Source organism: Entelurus aequoreus, linkage group LG07 (genome assembly GCF_033978785.1).
Source record: "Entelurus aequoreus isolate RoL-2023_Sb linkage group LG07, RoL_Eaeq_v1.1, whole genome shotgun sequence".
NCBI lineage: Eukaryota > Metazoa > Chordata > Actinopteri > Syngnathiformes > Syngnathidae > Entelurus > Entelurus aequoreus.
The window spans coordinates 57,406,274-57,413,773 of NC_084737.1; the positions used below are offsets into that span (position 1 = coordinate 57,406,274).

Sequence of the window (7,500 nt, forward strand, 5' to 3'; positions counted from 1 at the left end):
TGAAAAGAGGAGCCGAGTGCGTAAGTCTCCTCCTGCTGGTACAAAGCCTTTCCACCACGAAGACCCCTGGGGTGCCTCCTCGTGGCCACACACGGTAAACTGCGTCTTTGCGGACACAGGCTAAACTTTAGGGGATCTCGGAGCAGCAGTGGGCCCCAGAGGCGAGGCGTGCAGGCCCACCAGTGTGTGGACACGCCCTGGCATCCGCCAACCACTGCCCCATCTATGGGTTAAATAGATATAAGACCTCAACGGTGGAAGTGGCGGAGGATGACACTGCATGTCACAACGGCACTGAAGGCGGATGAAGGCTGCAACAGAGAGTGGTCTCTAGTCGTCATGGATCCATGCCACTGGATCAAGGCCCCTCTCTGCCAAGGACCGTGTGGTGGCTGCAGGCGCATCAGTCTCCCCACGCTAAAAGACGTCACGCGCAGGCGTCCTCCCGAATGGGAACCCATCCATTTTACATCCCGGATACTTCAAAGTCCTTTGGCGACCGGGAAGTGGTAACGGGGGCAGGACAGTGAAGTCTGGCAGTCCCTAGCCACAACCTGGCACACAGGCGGTGGGTGTTAGATTCAGTCGTTAAGCTCATGGACTGAGGCAGAAGAGCTTCTCGGCAGCTGCACCCATGACTGAGCAGCCCTATTCAGGATCCACTCTGCTCACCCCAGTAGGGGAGGGGGTTAGAAAAGGTACCCTAAAAATAGCCTGCCTCGCAACATCCTGTCTGGAATACCGCATCCAGAGGGATCACCACCACGCGGTCAGAAACAAAGAAAACAAAAACTACACATTGGCGCCTGGAACGTGCGAACCCTCACGGACAACCAAGCCAGCAATCGACCTGAAAGGCGAACTGCCATCATCTCCAGAGAGCTAAGGAAGTTCCAGATCGACATCGCAGCACTCTCCGAGACCCGACTGGCCGACGAAGGGCAGCTGAAGGAAGAAAAAGGCGGATATACTTTCTTCTGGAAAGGAAAGCCTGCAAATGAGCCACGAATCCACGGTGTGGGTTTTGCTATTAAGAACTGCCTCATCAACCACCTCCATGAACTCCCTGTGGGCATCAACGAGCGCCTAATGACCTTACGCCTTATGCTTGCTAGCAGTCATATGGCCACGGTTGTTAGTGCCTATGCACCAACCCTTGATGCACAGGATGAAGTTAAGGAGGCCTTTTATGCTGACCTGGACAAAGTTCTATCTGAAGTCCCCAAGGAGGACAAGTTAATCCTGCTCGGAGACTTCAACGCCAGAGTGGGACGAAACCACCACCTATGGAGGGGTACGCTGGGGAGAGAAGGGGTCGGAAATACATACTCTAATGGCACACTACTGCTAACTAAGTGCTCGGAGCACAACCTGGTCATCACCAACACACTTTTCCGTCAGAAAACCAAGTTCAAAACATCATGGATGCACCCTCGCTCCAAACTGTGGCATCTCATTGACTATGTCATTGTCCGCTCTAAAGACCGTTGCGACGTCCTAAACACCAGAGCAATGACCAGTGCAGACGACTGCTGGACCGACCACCGCCTCATTCGCTCCATCATGTCCATCCGCTTAATGCGGAAAAGACGGATGCAGAAAAGACAGTGTCGGCCAAGAAATAACATCGAGCTGTTGAGTGACACCACCTACCAACAACAGCTGCAGGAGGCCTTTAGCGCAGCGTTGCCCAAACAGTACCCGGAGGATACGGAAACACACTGGAGCACACTTTCGACTGCTATAATGAAATCCTGCAAAAATATCCTTGGTCTCAAAAAGCGGAGACATCAAGACTGGTTTGATGAGAACGACACTGAGATCCAGCAACTAATTGACAACAAGCGGCAAGCTTTCATCACTTGCCAAAACAACATCCACTGCAAAGTGAAAAGAGTAGCCCACGCCAAAGCGAAGGCAGCTGTCCAAACACAGGTTAGGAAACTGAAGAACCAGTGGTGGACAAAGAAGGCTCTGGAGATCGAGCAGCTTGCTGACTCTGGAGACACGAGAGGCTTCTTCGATGCCACAAGAGTGGTGTATGGTCCCAGCCACCGCTGCCTAACCCCCCTTCGCTCAAAGGATGGTCTGCTGCTGCTGAAGGACAAGGACGCAATTTAAAACAGGTGGAAAGAACACTATGAGGACCTCTTAAACAGGGACACTATACCTGAGATGGAGGCTCTTGACCAACTCCCACAACAACCCACAGATGAAAGCATGGGAGAACCACCTACCTTGGATGAGCTGCAGGATGCCATTGGGAAGATGAGGAACAACAAGGCTGCTGGGCCCGACGGCATTCCAGCAGAGGTCCTGAAGAAAGGCGGACCCGATCTTACCAAGCACATCCATGTCCTGCTTCTCAAAATATGGGAAGAAGAGGAAATCCCTGCACAGCTCAGAGATGCCCTAATTGTCTCCATATTTAAGAAAGGAGACAAGGCAGACTGTGGGAATTACCGTGGCATCTCTCTCCTGTCCACCATAGGGAAAGCCCTCGCTCGGGTTTTGGCCAACAGACTCACCCCCCTGTCAGAAAGCGTGCTTCCTGAGTCTCAGAGTGGATTTCGCCCAAGCAGAGGCACCACAGACATGATTTTCATCGCACGACAACTGCAAGAAAAATGCCGGGAACAAAACCAATCATTATACATGGCCTTCATAGACCTCACCAAAGCCTTCGACTCGGTTAACCGTCAGGCCCTTTGGCTGGTTCTGTCCAAGATTGGCTGCCCAGACAAATACATCCGGGTACTGAGACTACTGCATGATAACATGTCAGCCACAGTGCTCAGTGGCAGTGGAGATGAAACGGAACCCTTTAGGGTAGACACAGGTGTAAAACAGGGATGTGTCATCGCTCCAACACTATTTTCCATCTTTGTTGCTGCTATCCTCCATCTCACAAACATACATCTGCCCCAGGGAGTCAAAATAATGTACAGAACCGACGGTCAACTCCTCAACATCAACCGTTTCAGGGCTAAAGGTCAAACCACCACCATATCCATCATGGAGCTGCAGTATGCAGACGATAATGCCCTCGTAGCCCTCTCAGAAGAGGACCTACAGTGCACTGTCTGCTTTTGCGAAGGCATACAAACAGCTTGGTCTTGCCATCAATATAAAGAAAACCCAAATCCTCCACCAATCACCACCAAACAGTAGTGCGCCTGTCCTGCTCCCAAACCTCTCAATTGACAAAATCCGACTGGAAAATGTGGACCACTTCCAATATCTCGGGAGCCTCCTGTCATCTAAAGCTGTCATTGACGATGAAATTCACCACCGCCTCAGCTGTGCCAGTGGGGCCTTCTCAAGGCTGAGGAAGCGAGTCTTCGAGAACCGTGACTTCCAAGCAAAGACCAAAATCCTGGTCTACAAAGCAGTCGTGCTCCCCACCCTTCTGTATGGGTCAGAAGCCTGGACCACCTACAGCAGGCACTTAAAGGCACTTGAGACCTACCATCATAGATGTCTCAGAAAAATCCTCAGGATCAGCTGGGAGGACCGACGCACCAACACCAGCGTCCTGGAGGAGGCTGGCTTGCCCACCATCACTGCCACGATTGCCCAAAACCAACTTAGATGGACTGGCCATGTAGTCCGCATGCCTGACTCTCGCCTCCCAAAACAAGTTCTTTATTCACAGCTTGTTGAAGGGAAACGGGCCCCGGGAGGTCAAAAGAAGAGATTTAAGGATAACATCAAGGCAAACCTGACAAAGTGTCGCATAGACCTTAAGTCTTGGGAAATCAAGGCAAAAGACAGAACGATGTGGAGAAACCTTGTCCGTGAGGGTGCCGCGCAATATAATGACGACCTCCGCCATGCTGCACAAGACAAGCGCAGACTAAGAAAGGAGAGAGCATCCATCAAGCAGGCCCAACCCAAACCCACCACCACTACATTCCCTTGTCCACATTGCCCCAGAATAATCGGGTCCAGAATCGGCCTCTACGCCCACCTGAAGACCCACAAGGACCAGGAAGGAGGACAGTCATACTCGACCACGAGTGACCGCCGATGATGATGATGACGTGCGTACAAATGTTTTAAATTACATTTTTCTCTAAGATTATATTTCTCCTCTTTTTTTGAGAAGAATTGTTGTATATTCTTGGGTAGCAGGTTATAGTTTGCTTTGTGTATAATTTGGGTTCACACTTACAGTGTGAAACCACTTACAGTATGCACTCAGAAGACAAAGGGCCTGAAATACTTAAGGTTTGGGTGTATATCAACCAGTGTTCATAGTAAAGAGTAATCTAATGAACTACTTTTACAACGCCATTATTGATACATCTGAGAGAACGTGGCACGCTACTTTTGATGTGGTTTGATGTCAACATGACAGCGTCAGAAGCACAACAAGTTCAATGCAGGAAGTAACTTTTGCTAATGAAAGCAACAACCAGCCCCACACTAAAATAAACTTGATATCAAATAGAAAGAGGCAACATCACACAGCAGATGACATGTTATACACGCACACAGACACACTACTACTACGTGGGAATAATGAACAACACAAATCAATGGTTTAAAGACCTACTGAAAAGAGATTTTTTTTATTTAAACGGGGATAGCAGATCCATTCTATGTGTCATACTTGATCATTTCGCGATATTGCCATATTTTTGCTGAAAGGATTTAGTAGAGAACATCGACGATAAAGTTCGTAACTTTTGGTCGCTGATAAAAAAGCCTAGCCTGTACCGGAAGTAGCGTGACGTCACAGGTTGTGGCGCTCCTCACATCTGCACATTGTTTACAATCATTGCCACCAGCAGCGAGAGCGATTTGGACCAAGAAAGCGACGATTTCCCCATTAATTTGAGCGAGGATGAAAGATTTGTGGATGAGGAAAGTGAGAGTGAAGGACTAGAGGGCAGTGGAAGCGATTCAGATAGGGAAGATGCTGTGAGAGGCGGGTGGGACCTGATATTCAGCTGGGAATGACTAAAACAGTAAATAAACACAAGACATATATATACTCTTTTAGCCACAACACAACCAGGCTTATATTTAATATGCCACAAATTAATCCCACATAACAAACACCTCCCCCCTCACGTCCAATACAATACAATACAAATCAAACACCTGCACAACACACTCAATCCCACAGCCCAAAGTACCGTTCACCTCCGTAAAGTTCATACAGCACATATATTTCCCCAAAGTTACGTACGTGACATGCAAATAGCGGCACGCACGTATTGGCAAGCGATCAAATGTTTGGAAGCCGCAGCTGCGTACTCACGGTAGCGCATATCCAACTCAAAGTCCTCCTGGTAAGAGTCTCTGTTGTCCCATCTCCACTAGCATGCGTATCCAACTCAAAGTCCTCCTGGTAAGAGTCTATGTTGTCCCAGTTCTCCACAGGCCAATGGTAAAGCTTGACTGTCATCGTTCGGGAATGTAAACAATTAAACACCGGCTACGTGTTTGTGTTGCTGCAGTCGGCCGCTAATACACATGAGGCCCCTGAAGTTTTAATTGATTGCAGCGACTATGGTTTCAAACAGGGTGAGCATCACTTTATATCTGGTTTGTTTTGGCCACATCCATCTTCCTCTTCACCCCCTTACGGACCCGGCAATTTGTTTTTACCGCTTATGTTCAGTTTCCAAAACAAATGGAGCAATGACAGTTCGCTGGAATCACGATAAAGAAGCACCTCCTACTGAATTGTGATTGCACAGTGCATGCAGATCTCATGCACATGGCTAATTTCAAAAGATTTGCGTGTTTATAAGGGGGCGTGCCCTGGGTGCACAGCCACGCAAAGGTCTGCGATAAATTCCACGTTGTTTGCGATGTAACAAAAGAATGTGCTTGAAATTAGGCGTGCGCACACTTTATTACGTCAGGATTTTTTTCTTACTTAAATTATTTTCTAGATTTGAACATACATCAATTTTTAGTAGGAAATCCATGCAACTCTTTGCACATGAGGCCCCAGGTCCTAAGTTTAAGTACTGTACAAAAAGGGTGCCAATTGAGACAACCATGGAATAAAGTTGTGTGCCCTATGGTAAGGTCACTGGTTGGAGTTTACTGATTCTAATTAGGACCAGCAAGCTCACGCCAGCAAGAAAATAGACTTAAAGGCCTACTGAAACCCACTACTACCGACCGCGCAGTCTGATAGTTTATATATCAATGATGAAATCTTAACATTGCAACACATGCCAATACGGCCGGGTTAGATTAGTAAAGGGCAATTTTAAATTTCCCGCAAAATATTCTGCTGAAAACATCTCGGTAAGATGACGTTTGCGTGTGACGTCACGGATTGTGCGGACATATTGGGACACCATTGTGGCCAGCTATTAAGTTGTCCCGTTTTCATAGCAAAATTCCACAGTATTCCGGACATCTGTGTTGGTGAATCTTTTGCAATTTGTTTAATGAACAATGAAGACAGCAAAGAAGAAAGCTGTAGGTGGGATCGGTGTATTAGCGGCTGGCTGCAGCAACACAACCAGGAGGACTTTGAGTTGGATAGCAGACGCGCTACCGTGAGTACAGCTTTGGCTTCCAAACATTTGATCGCTTGCCCGTACGTGCGTGCCGCTATGTGCATGTCACGTACGTAACTTTGGGGAAATATATGTGCTGTATGAACTTTGCGGAGGTGAACGGTACTTTGGGCTGTGGGATTGAGTGTGTTGTGCGGGTGTTTGAGTTGTATTGGTGGGTTATATGGACGGGATGGGGGAGGTGTTTATGTGGCATATTAAATATAAGCCTGGTTGTGTTGTGGCTAATAGAGTATATATATGTCTTGTGTTTATTTACTGTTTTAGTCATTCCCAGCTGAATATCAGGTCCCACCCGCCTCTCACAGCATCTTCCCTGTCTGAATCGCTTCCACTACCCTCTAATCCTTCACTCTCACTTTCCTCATCCACAAATCTTTCATCCTCGCTCAAATTAATGGGGTAATCGTCGCTTTCTCGGTCCGAATCGCTCTCACTGCTGCTGGCCATGATTGTAAACAATGTGCAGATGTGAGGAGCTCCACAACCTGTGACGTCACGCTACTTCCGGTACAGGCAAGGCTTTTTTATCAGCGACCAAAAGTTGCGAACTTTATCGTCAATGTTCTCTACTAAATCCTTTCAGCAAAAATATGGCAATATCGCGAAATGATCAAGTATGACACATAGAATGGACCTGCTATCCCCGTTTAAATAAGAACATTTCATTTCAGTAGGCCTTTAAAGTGGGAACAATTCACCAGGTTAAGTTTCATGAATCCCACTTGAAAGTTTTTTAAGAAACTTTCTTAAGCGCAGACAAACCAATATTATGTTAATAAATAGTAACTCTACTGTGTAAATGCTATTTACTTCAAATAATAAATGCTATTTTATGCAAATGTATATCTCGCAAGCGATGTTTGCAAGTGGGTTTTCCAGCATGCCTTTCAGGTTAAAACGTGTATGAAATACTAGTGTTTTGCATGTTAGTGTGTAAGTGTTTGTT

The 7,500-nt window shown here is 47.3% G+C and overlaps 1 protein-coding gene across 7 annotated transcripts in view; it reads right to left on the reverse strand.

The window, feature by feature from the left end:
- Positions 1 to 7,500, reverse strand: part of dmd (dystrophin) — a 565,648-nt gene that overhangs the window by 191,318 nt on the left and 366,830 nt on the right. The window lies entirely within an intron of this gene.